The sequence below is a fragment of the Protopterus annectens genome, chromosome 2.part1 (genome assembly GCF_019279795.1).
Source record: "Protopterus annectens isolate FY-2018-M chromosome 2.part1, PAN1.0, whole genome shotgun sequence".
NCBI lineage: Eukaryota > Metazoa > Chordata > Ceratodontiformes > Protopteridae > Protopterus > Protopterus annectens.
This window is the reverse complement of record NC_056729.1, coordinates 1,708,519,785-1,708,532,289: the sequence shown is the minus strand read 5'-3', so window position 1 is coordinate 1,708,532,289 and position 12,505 is coordinate 1,708,519,785. Positions and strand designations below refer to the sequence as shown.

The 12,505-nt window shown below is 41.7% G+C and overlaps 1 protein-coding gene across 3 annotated transcripts in view; it reads left to right on the top strand.

The window, feature by feature from the left end:
- CASZ1 (castor zinc finger 1) overlaps positions 1 to 12,505 on the top strand; it is a 668,840-nt gene that overhangs the window by 426,857 nt on the left and 229,478 nt on the right. The gene's annotated exons all lie outside the window — the stretch shown is intronic.

Here is a 12,505-nt window from a genome sequence, read left to right as displayed (position 1 = left end):
TTTTGCTGGAACTTATCTTTACTTCTCTAATCTATACAACCTTGGTGGTGTATTTGCTTATAGATGAAGGTAAAGCTTATTTTGGTGCATGTATGTTTTATTTACATCATTTTTAGCCTACCCTTTTGGGGGCACCTGACATCTGGGGCAAGAAAAACTGAATAAAATGGCATCGGCTGCATCTTTTATACCCCTGACGAACTGACGTCAGGGAAGAGGCGACAGCAACCGACGCAGGACCCAAGACTTTGGAATTCAGGCCGACTGAGGGCAACCTGCCAGCAGGATAACCCAAATGTAATGACTGCAACAGTGAATACACTCAAACATCTACATTTATGGTAAGTGTACACAGCTGCACTATGTTGCAGATATACTGCCAGCTCACCCGATGCTGCAGGTATACTGCCAGCTCACCCAATGCTGCAGGTATACTGCCAGCTGACCCAATGCTGCAGGTGTACTGCTAGCTGACCCGATGCTGCAGATGTACTGCCAGCTCACCCAGTGCTGCAAGAGTACTGACAGCTGACCTGATGCTGCAGATGTACTGCCAGCTCACCCAGTGCTGCAGGAATACTGACAGTTGACCCGATGCTGCAGGAATACTGACAGCTGACCCGATGCTGCAGGCATACTGCCAGCTCACCCGATGCTGCAGGTGTACTGCCAGCTGACCAGATGCTGCAGGTGTACTGCCAGCTAACCCAGTGCTGCAGGTATACTGCCAGATGACCCAGTGCTGCATGAATACTGCCAGCTGACCTGATTATGCAGGAATACTGCCAGCTGACCCAGTGTTGCAGGTATACTGCTAGTTGATGCAGTGCTGCAGGAGTAGTACCAGCTGACCCTGTGCTGCAGGAATACTGCCAGCTGACCCAGTGCTGCAGGTATACTGCCAGCTGACCCAATACTGCAGGTGTACTGACAGCTGACCCGATGCTACAGGTATACTGCCAGCTGACCCAGTGCTGCAGGTATACTGCCAGCTCACCTGATGTTGCAGGTATACTGCCAGCTCACCCTCTCATGCTCATGCGTAGTATTTTGCAAAGCAGTCTATGGCACATTCCTTACATTTTTTCAGTCTTCACAGAAGCTTCAACCAGTGAGTAATTTGAACTTCCTGTGGTTTTGAGCAGCTGGTGTGAGTATATGTGTGTGTGTGTGTGTGTGTGTGTGTGTGGAGAGGGGTTGTGTAGTTATGACATGTGAAAAGGTTGCCAGGCACAGGCTGGTGGTGATGCCCAATTTTGAGAACCTCATTCATTTCACAATAAAGCTTTAGCCAAGGGGAGAGGGGGCTTCAGAAAGCTGTCAAGGACCAACCAAAGGAACATAAGCAGAAATCTTTAAAAAAAAAAAAAAGTTGTGAGTGTCTAGCTTCAGCTCCCAGTTGAAGCACAGTTCTCTAGTGTTGTTCTGCAGGAACTGAACAACAGCCTTTGCCGCCACGTAGCTGTATTTCTAGGTCCATGTTCTAGCTGAAGCATTCGTTTCTTTAGTGCCATGTTCTTAGACTGGCACTGAAGCCGTTGCCAAAGGTTGTAATTGATAAGCAACTCGTTTAAGCTCTGATATAACAAGGAGTATATGGATGACAGTCCTGGTATAGGTCACTGTTGCAACAGTCCTTATTAGTGGGACATCAGAAGGCATGACATCTAGCCTAACTTACAGAGCCAGCACTCTGTTTTCTCCAGGCCAGTTAGATGTCAGGACATCATCTGTATAAAATTGATGTCCGCACATGCCATTTCAGATCTTTCTGGCCACAGTTTACAGTGTATGTACAATTTTTTGTGTGCATTGGAACTCTAGTGGTGTTTACTCTGCTTTTGAATTCAGACAGATAAGTACCCCTTTGGGTAAGACAGTAAGACATTTTAGGGCATGACCACCCCTAAGAAGGAGTGCAGGCGCTGTTGTGTTAGACAAATTCCACACAAAAGTTTCCTTAAGTTGTGAATTTTTTGTTAAGCCCTAGTGCATGATACTGTGAGTTGTAGTGTCTGTCAAAGGTTTATACCGAACACTCTTTTTGTTTTTTTATTTTTACATTTGTTGACCGGGCTAACCCAACTGGATATATGTCCATTTTCAGTAGAGGCCCAGGGAGAAAAGCTCCACAAAACACAGTATTATTTATATTACGCGACATTTTACAAATGCAGGTACATTACAGATTTTTGCCATTCATTACATTTTGTTGCATTTCTGCTTACAGAATCATAGTACATATCATATATGGTTAGCCATGCAAAGATATCTCTAATAACATTAGTTTAAATATAAAAGCACACTCTCTTTATAGTTAGCAGAAAAGTAACTAGCCTATACAGGCATGGTGATTGTTACCCAGAGATAAGTGAGGTAGGTAGTCAGATAGTCTTATGAAGAGGAGTGTTCTGTGCAGAACAGTATAGACAGGAAAAGGATCATCTAGATCTTGACTAGTACATAGGCAAGAAGCAATTAAAAAAAGTGATCTAAGGAAAAATTAGTTCAGGACTGGGGTGTTGTAATAATCACATCTGACATTCCTGCTTGGCTTGAGGATGTAGGTCACAGTGAGATGCTTTCACATCACTTAGCCCTCGTGTCTACTTTTTGGTGGCTGTCATGTGTGGATCATGCCTTACTGAGAACCCTCTCATGGGACTTGGACCAGATGTCTCACTTGGACACATGTGGCTGCAGTGAGTTTTGTCATTTTAGAAGGGGCATATGGTGACCTTACTATATTACTTAGGGATGACATCCAGGGTCAGAGAGTGGAAGTCCAGAAATCCCAACTTCTGTCCTTGTACTCCAAAGTGGCATCCCTAGTTAAGAGAATATAGAACCTCAAGTGTAGGGGGCTAACGCCCAGCTCCCTGCAGTTGCCTGGACCTCAAGCAATGGATGGGTCCTTATCTTCCCCCACTCCCTTATACTCCATTCACCAGGAATGGGTTGGCTTTGCTCATAGGTTCCTTCAGGTTCTGTAGAATTTGAAGCCAGATCAACCTTTGGTATCTAGAGTTCCCTTTGCCAAGGAAAGGAGGGAATAATTCCTGGTCAGGGATGATGATTCCTCAATGAATCAGAGGGAGGACTTGGAACTACTATCATATAGGTTTATAAGTACTTAAGAAGCTTAGCCTTGCAATCCTATAGCAGTTTTTTTTGGCTCTGTGTTTTGTCTATGAATAACCTAGAGACAGGCAGAACAAGAATATTTTGGGCATTTACTTGTCCGTATCCATGAGGGACATGGATGCTAAACCAAGCGTGGATTACGTTTTTCCGTTTATTCATCCAAATTACATTTGAGTAGAGAGTAAGAGAAGCACTTTGCTTTATGGACAGCTAAAGAAGGTTGCACAGAAGCAGAATTCTCTATGATACATATATATCTGTCCCTCCATCACATCCTGTTTATGCTTTAAAAAGAGACTGAGATCCCCTGAGTGGGTATTCATGCTGTATGGACAGGTACGTACCAAAAGGAGCATTTACACTCCCTGATCAAGCTAATGACAGCCAAGTACAGTGGAGTGATTACATCCCTAGACCTGGAAGCTGTACATTTAGGTATAAGCCGTGTGATGAAAAATAACTTTGTTACAGCAGTGGGTATCTGGCAATCAAAAGACAGTTCATTCTCTACATAGGTTCCCAGATTTTTGATTACAGGTTCAACCTTCAGGGGGTCTTTGAAAATGAGGTAGTTACACAGGAAGATATGTGTACCGATAGATACTGTTATATATTTCTTGACATTCAGTTTTAATCCATGGTTGTTGCACTAGTTATTTGTTTGGGAAAGGCTGTCTTGGAGGATCTTGGTGCCTTCTGGGTATTTAATGATAGCACCAAGTTTGCAGTCATCTGCAGATATGGTCAGCTGTAAACTCTTAACATTTGCTTTGACCTCTGAGACATAAATAACAAGCCCAAAGACTGAACCCAGTGGTACACCAGTAATGACAGATCTTTTGGATGATGCAGAACTGACAGCCCTAATTTCCTGGATTTTACCTGTGAGATTCGTAGCTATCCAGTGAGTCACAAAGGGATTTACATTTAGCTGGGAAAATATATCTGTGATACCTGAGTGTGAGATGGTGTTGAAGCCTTTGTAAACTCTAGATATGCATGCAGTGTGTACTGGTTTACTCTTATTCCTTGCTCCAGTAAACTTTCAAAGAAGTCAACCAGGTCAAAGGGCAGGAACTGCCTTTGATGAATCGGAACTGTCTTGGGTCAAGAGTTTGTAGGTTAATGATGTTCTTATCTATTAATTCCATAATGATCCTTTCCATAGCCTTACAGATGATGCTGGACAGGCTTACAGGTCTGTAATTTTTAGTTCTGTCAACACCCAACCTTTGTGCATGGAGATGACTGTTAATGTCCTCCATTCCTCTGACATGAAGCCTGTTTGAGTTTGGAGAAAGATATTGAATAGTGTCTGTAGTGGGTCTGACAAGTTCTGTTACAGGATGACCAGTAGGCAGTCAGCTATGTTATCTGGTTCCACAGAAGTAGTGCTCTTGGCCTTGGATAGTGCCTTGCGGACTTGTTCTTGGGAGATTTTAGGGGGGGCTGTAGATGCAGGTATGTGATCTTGGAGTATAGGGCCGATGGGGTAAAGTTTGAGTTAAATTTGTTTGCCATTGCATTGTCCTCTGGGTCCAAGTATGTGATGTCATTTACTATTAGCTTTGTGCAGTTCTGGGTATTGTTTCTGAGGTTTGTAACATCGTTAAGGAAGGCTTTGTTATTATCCTTTACCTGTGTGGCTATTTTTATCTCATGTCTAGCTTTGCTTGATTTGATCAGGGTTCAGAGTTCCCAGTTAAGTTTAGCAAGAGCATTTTTGGCATCATGAGAAATAAACTTACTATGAGTTCAGTTAGTTTTTTCTTTGTTATAGAGTCTCTTTATATTTTAGTTTTCTAGTCTATTCTTATTTTCTGTAACCGTATTGCCTACCAATAACAAGACGTACAGATTTCAATGATACTGAAATAATGGCACACAAATGGACACTTCTTACCAAATGCAGGGATTTACTTAATGGACTGGCATGTACGATATAACATTTTTGTTTCTTTTTGATTGCATGCTTTTGCTACATATATACACATGTATAAACTGTAAATGCCTTAACAGTTAATAAGTATTTCTCCATTTCATTATAGAAACACAAGAACTCACCCCTTTGTGCCTTTGCAGAGCACTACATATAGAAATGTTTATGTCACAATTCAGTAATGACAATTCAGATAACATTTCATGCTGTGAATTATAATTGTTTCTCCTGCATCCTTGAATGAATTAACCTAGTGCGCTACAGACAGTGTGCTTTCTGTGTTATCCAATTCACAGACAGAGTGCACTGAGCCTGTCCTGGCAAGCATCAAGAGTAGAGTAGGTGCCAACCCAACATGGGATGCAAGTCCATCTCTGGGCCCACACTCACTTATGTGTACACCTAGAGCAAGTTTAGAGTCACCAGTTCACTTACCGGCATGCTTTGTAATGTGTGAGGAGGCTAGAGACCATGGCAGGAGGTGGCACAAACACTAGCAGAGCATGCAAACTGTTCATGGAATGGACCCCAGCCAAACTTTCAAACCAGCAGGAGGTGGCACAAACACTAGCAGAGAATGCAAACTGTTCATGGAATGGACCCCAGCCAAAATTTCAAAACAGAGAGTCAAGTACTTTTGCCAGCAGCTGTTGATACTGCACTCCCGTAGCACCTGTTTCTGACCTGTAGTACATTTGACTGGTACATGCCATCATGACGTAGTACTATCTAAGTGATAGACATGGTTCAACACTGCGGCCATCACGTAGACGTTACAAAACATTTGTCTAACTGATGGTGACTGTTCCATGTGCCTGATTTCCATCTCAGACTTTCATATGACTGTTTAACCATTACTGCTGTTTACATCATCAACCCTTGTTATAACAACTAATATTTGCAAATATTTTTAGAACTGTATAGCATAATCATCCTGTTTTCATGGTAACACTTTTGCTATGTTTAGTTTCCATAATGAAAACTATTCTAGTGCAACCACTTGAAAAAAACGTGCGTGTGTGTGTGTGTGTGTGTGTGTGTGTGTGTGTGTGTGTGTGTGTGTGTGTGTGTATGTAGTTTACATGGGGAAACATGTTGTATAATGTAGCTTTGTAAAAACATCCCGTAGACTATTAAGTCCTGATAACAAAACTGCATAATTATTAACACATAATTATCCTTCACAGACTCCACTAAATGATTGTTGGGTACCAGTTGCATTGTATTTCCTATCTGCAGTGGTCATTCACATTATAACATGTATACAGAAACACGAAAAATGATCGCATGATCTTATGGTGCCTACACGCTGGCCTTTGTCCTCCTTTTACCATTGTACAACATTTAACTGAAATGTTATGTGTTAAATACATGCGGCCTATTCTTTTTATGAAGTCCTGTAAGATATCATGTTTTTTGAAGTAAGTGTGCAGTGATTCTGCTACTATAATGAAGTATTCATCCACATGTTACGCATTTTAACCTGCTTTTCACTTTGCCACCTCTGCTGTCATGTAACATAGGCTTTGTAACAAGATTTATCAAAGCATCACAGTGCATGAGTTCAGACCTGTGGTTCAGAAAGTACGTCAGAACTAAGGGAATTAACCAAAGAAAAGTTGTTTTTGAAGGCATTTTATGTTTTGCTGCTGAAAGTCCCACCTGTAATCAAAATTTTCCATGAATACACGCATTTTTTCTGCCATCTTGCTAAAGTGATGAATGTAATACGTTAATACAAAGAAGCATACATGCAATTTCAGTGCCAAAAATTACATACCAAATCAGTCAACCCTTAATAACAGACTGTTCTGCTGCTGGTTACAGGACTTGTACTAATATTAATCACATTGTGTGTCCCAAAGTGACTGTGTCATTCAAAAAAAATAAATAAATAAAGCACACACAGATATAGTCTGCATTGTGTTGTTTACATTAATGAGTCATGTGATGTTGTATGTAGTGTAATGTGAGTTCACATTATGTTGACTGTTAACGCTGCTTCATTCTGATGAAGTTCTGTTTATTTCTATGTGGACAAAAGAGCTTAGCAGAGATATTACATTTATTTTTTCAACTATTCCTTTTCATTATTTTGCAAATTTTCTGGCCTTTTTGGTTCAGCCATTTCATTCAGTCTTATTTTTTTGATGTCTTTGTTTGACAGTTAGTGCAGAGGATTAAGGCTCTAAGTTGTTTACAGTCTCCATTCTGTAGCCCAGAGTACGCAGTTTGATTCCATCCAAGTACCTAATGTACAACTCTGAGCAAATCACTTAACCAGACAGTGCTCTTGGGTTGCCCCTGAAAAGAGACAGTTGTGCCTGGTGGGCTTACCTATTTAACAAATGAGTAACAAAAAATTGCCTACTTAATCCACTTCAAGGTCATGAGATAGTCAGAGACTATTTTTCAGTCAGAGGTAAGTCATAGAAATTAATTGTTGATAGAACACTGGTAGTTTGTCACACAATCCGTAAACACACACACACACACACACACACACACACACACACACACACACACACACACAGGACAAGCACATTTACTATTAGTTTTGAGGACAGTGAGATCAGCTGTAGCATATCATTGGAATGCGGGAGAAAACCAGAGCACCCAGCAAAAATCTATCTGTATACAAGAAGGCATACAGAATCCACTTAGAAGGCACCACAGTTGAGACAGCAAGGCTAAGCACTGCACCACTCTGGTCCCATGTCTGATCACTTTTTTATACTGCAGCTGCACATGTGATGGGCTCTGTGTTAATGTGCCAGGTGTCTCACATCTTTTTAATGGACAATCTGGGAGTATTGCCTGGTTGAAATGGTCAGAGGTGTACAGTTTTCTAGGTAGGGACTGAATCAGTCAAACCCAGGAAGATGTTTACTAGTAGCTCATCGCTTCAATTTGCTGTGTTATACTGACAGACATAATGGCTTTCTGAATGACTCGTAAAATGATTTCATGGTTGCATGCTGTTTTACTGAACATGCGTTCATCAAATGCTGTTCAGTCACAAGTGTCAGCCTGAAAAACAGACAGCTGGCCACAAAACAAAATGTTAGATTGTTCTAAATTGGGAACATCCCCCATGCCTACTTCAAAAGTGGGGGGACACCTCCTGCTTGCATAAACTAACTCTGAAATTGCTGTATGTCAGAAATAGTGAAGTACCTCCCCCAGGTATGAAGTCCAGCTTTACTGTTATGAAAAGAAACATTCACTAAAAAAAAAAAAAAACAAAAGTCAAGCAAAACTGCATTTGGGAAATGATTCATTATACATCTAAAGGTTTTGAAACCAAATTGCCATTTAGTAGATCCAGTTCACGCTCAGATCATTACTCTAGCTGGTAAATTGTACCGTAGTGTTTTTCAGATATGCTTTAAATGGTCAGTCAAGTTCCATGTCAGATATTTTAAAGATGTTTTAATAGTTTTTATTGTTTTTCAGTTGACTAGCACCAATCAGTGTTACGTGTAATGCCACTACAGGCTAGCACAGTGCAAATTTACTGTAAATATACTTACCTGTGTCTGTATCTTTCTCATTTTTTATTTATAGTATGTGGACTTGACTTTATCATACTACAGTGTAAAGACTTTATTTATTTATTTATGTATTTGTTTGTTTGTTTGTTTGACATCTGTCGACCAGGTTGGTCCACCTGGGCAGCAGCCCTTTTTCAGTGGAGACCCTGAGAGAAAAACTCCACAAATACAAAGATACTCTAATGCATGACTACAAAAGACAGAATACGTAGATATGTAGGCCAAGGTTAAAAAATTAACAATTAACAATAATACAAATTAGAGATAAGATATGTGATTGCTAATAACTTTTAAATATCAGTAATGCACAGCCTGTTACAGTAGAGAGTAAATGTTACATAAATTAGAAAAAAAAATGTACAATCTATATCTTCAGTTAACCCAAAGAGTAACACTGGGGAGGTACAAGTTATATACATAATTTGAGTTGATGCTTATATTAAATTGCAATATGAGGTAAGGAGAGTATAAGAAGTTGGAGTTGTGCTGAGGAATTAGGTAGAAGAGATAGGAAGTAGAGAGATACTATTGGGGAGGGGGAGGGGGAGGGAGACAGGTTGGCCAATGGAAATAGGGTCAGTCTGGGGCTTGATTACACTGACCATATTATGTTGCTTAGGTATTTTTTTAATGTAATTCTGAACTGATGTTTGGGTTTAATATTTCGAATGAGAAGTGGAAGTTTATTCCATTTAGCTGTAAAGGTTTTTGCCGAAGTTGATCTTTGGCTTGTATATGGTAAGGAGATGTTGTTCTGAGTTCCAAAGCGTCCTGGGTGGGGAGTAGGGGAGATAATAGAGGAAATGCTGGGACAGAAAGATGTCTGGTGCAGTATGGAGTGCATTATCTGAAGCTGACAAAGGAGAAGGTTATGGAGAAGCTCTAACCAGTTTGGTTTCCTGAGTGCCAAGCAGTGGTGAGTATTGTATGGGAGTTCAGCAGCAAATTTAGCAATTTTGTTATGGGTGGTTTCTAATTTAGTGAGAAGAGTGGTTTGTAGGTTGGTGAGTATTTGCGAGCCTTAAAGAAGAGTTCGTAGTAGATAAGCGTGGGACAGGACTGTCTTGGCTTTACCAGACAAAAAGTTTTTGTTCCTGTAGAGGAGTCCAAGTTTTGGTGGGTCAAATATTAGTTGGCCATCAATAATTACCCCGAGCAGTTTGGTATGAGTTTCTAATGTGATGGGTGTGTTATTTTGGGAAGAGATAGAGAAAGTAGGCTTTAGGTGATGCATTGTTTTTGGGACAAAGAGCAAGAGTTTGGTCTTCTTTGGGTTTTAAATTAGCTGGTGTTGGTTGAGCCATTTTTCAATAGACAAAAAGGAGATGTTCTTCATGTTTCACTGTTGCAGTCATCACACATGGGTTATCCTGCCAGGGGTAGGCCTCAGTCAACCCGAATACCAGAGGCTTGGTATTTCTGCGTCAGTTGCTGTCGCTCCAGGACTGACATCAGGTCATCAGTGATATAAAAACAGGCAGCCAACGCCATTATATCAGTCTTTCTTGCTGAGGAACCCGAAGCAGAAGCAGTTCACACGAGTGCCGGTCAGCCACTACCTGAGTTTTTCGTTTCTGAAATTGAAGTTGAAGTCTTCTAAAGCAAAGTACCCCATTGGTGATCCTTTTTTCTTGCTCTAACCAATGACAGAAAAGGTAAACAATTGTCTCACCTGTGGAAAGCAAATACCACACCGAGATTTCCATTCTTACTGCATCACCTGTTTAGGCCCAGACCACAACGTCCCTTGCTGTCAGTTTTATGCTTTGTTCACCACCAGAACTATATGTTGTTGGGCCCTTATCGTAGCTAAATACTTTTGCTCTCGATCTCCGTATTCCAAAATGGCTTCAGTAAGCTATCCGACTACCAATCTTCTGAAAATAGTAAAGATAAAGACTGAGACAGACCGTACAGGCCCAAAACTGCGAATGCCACTTCCGTTAACCTAGTCTCCAGTTCGCCAGTACTCAGTGAGGTGTTTTTGCAGCCCCTGATGCCCACTTCTATGGATTTGCAGGCTGCTATCGAGACCTATTCGGAGTCCGGTATGCCACACGACTCTTCTTTGACTAAGGATCCTGCAGATGTCTCTACCTTGGATGGGTCCAGAGCCACTGAGCAGGCACTAGCATCCAAGGAAGTTCTTCACACTACCGATATTTGGCACAAACTGACGACTTTTTTCACGTCTTCAGTTCTTTCTAAAACTACTGAGTTTCTAAGGCCCAAGGTACGAACTACGCCTAAAAAACCGACAACCTTAACTCAAGCACCTGCTTCCATGCCTCAATCTCAAATGCTTAAAATGGCAGAAGACCTTATCATGCTTATTAGGGGAAGCCAGCCTACCCCTTCCAAAAGGAAAAGAGACTTGTCCCCAGCTGTTTATTATGACCAGGAGTCTGGCGACTCTGAGGTTTCAGAATATAAAGACATGCCCTTGTCTGCTTATGAGGATTCAGATGCAGAGGAATCCATTCCCTCTGCATCTCCTCCAGAGGATTTTTCTTTTGGTGAAATCCTACATACTTTGAGAGAACATTTTCATTGGGAATGTCAAGATTATCCTCAGTCCAAAAAGAGACTCAGGGAATTTTTAGATTTACCACAGCACAGACCCTTAGCTATTCCTCCTGTCCTGGATGTTGTAGATGATGTTTTCATGGAATCTAGTTTAACTCCTGACACCCTACCACCTGCTCTCAGGAAACTTGACAGGTATTACAGAGTCCCTGACTCACACAAATTTCTTTTCAAAAATCCTACTGCGGACCCAGAGGTCATCTCCCAGGGACCTAAAGGAATAAAAGAAACCACAGCCAACAATCCCACCCCTTTGGACAGGGATTCCTGAGCTTTAGACAGATGGGATAAAAAAGTATACACCTCTGCAACTCTTGCCATTAGTGCACTAAATTGTCAGTTCCACTTGCTGAAATACCAGCAACATACAATGGAACTCCTTAAACAAAAATATCTACCTTTCCTGCTTGTGCAGAAAGTAAAGAATTACAGGAGCTTATGCATTCTGCAAACCAAGTTACTAAACACACCTTGCAATGTGGCTTTGAAGCCCTTGAAGCATCCTGCAGGGCAGAAGTCACAGGTTCTGTACTTAGAAGGCATGCATCACTTAAGGAACAGACCTTGCCAGACCATGTCAAATCAAAACTATTGGACACACCATTGCACAAAAACAATTTGTTTGGCACCAAGGCAGAAGAGGTCTTAAAAATGATGGAAGAAAAAGTTAAATCTATGCAGACAGTTAAAGGCGTCTTGCAAGTCCAGCCTCCGAGGTTCGGTAGGCATTGCCCCTCCAAGCACTGGTCCTTCCCAGCCCCCTCAAGGCCAGCTCAGACAAAACCTAGGGGAAGCAGACCCCCCCCAGACAGCAGTCCCAGGGAATGCAGTGATCTAAGCAATGGAGATGTTCATCATGCATACAGCTGCAGTCATAACTGATGGGTTATCCAGCCGTCAGGCGGGTCCTCGGTCGGCCGAATTCCAAAGTCTAGGTCTGGCGTGGGTTGTCGTTGCTTCCTCCCTGACATCAGTGCGGCAAGGGTATAAAAGAGGCAGCCGACGCCATTTTCTCCAGTCTTTCTTGCCGCGCGGTGCCCGAAGCAGTTCGCAACTGCCGGTAGGCCAGCTCCTGAGATTTACGAAAGTATTTTAGCTGAAGTCTTCTTGAAAGCTAAGTACCCCATTGGGGAAACTTTTCTTGCCTCAGACCGATGTCAGACAAAGTTAATAATTGCATTTCATGTGGGAAGCAAATACCGCATAAGGATTTCCACTCTTACTGTATACCTTGCCTAGGCCCAGACCACGACGTCTCGGCCTGCCGTTTTTGTGCTAGATT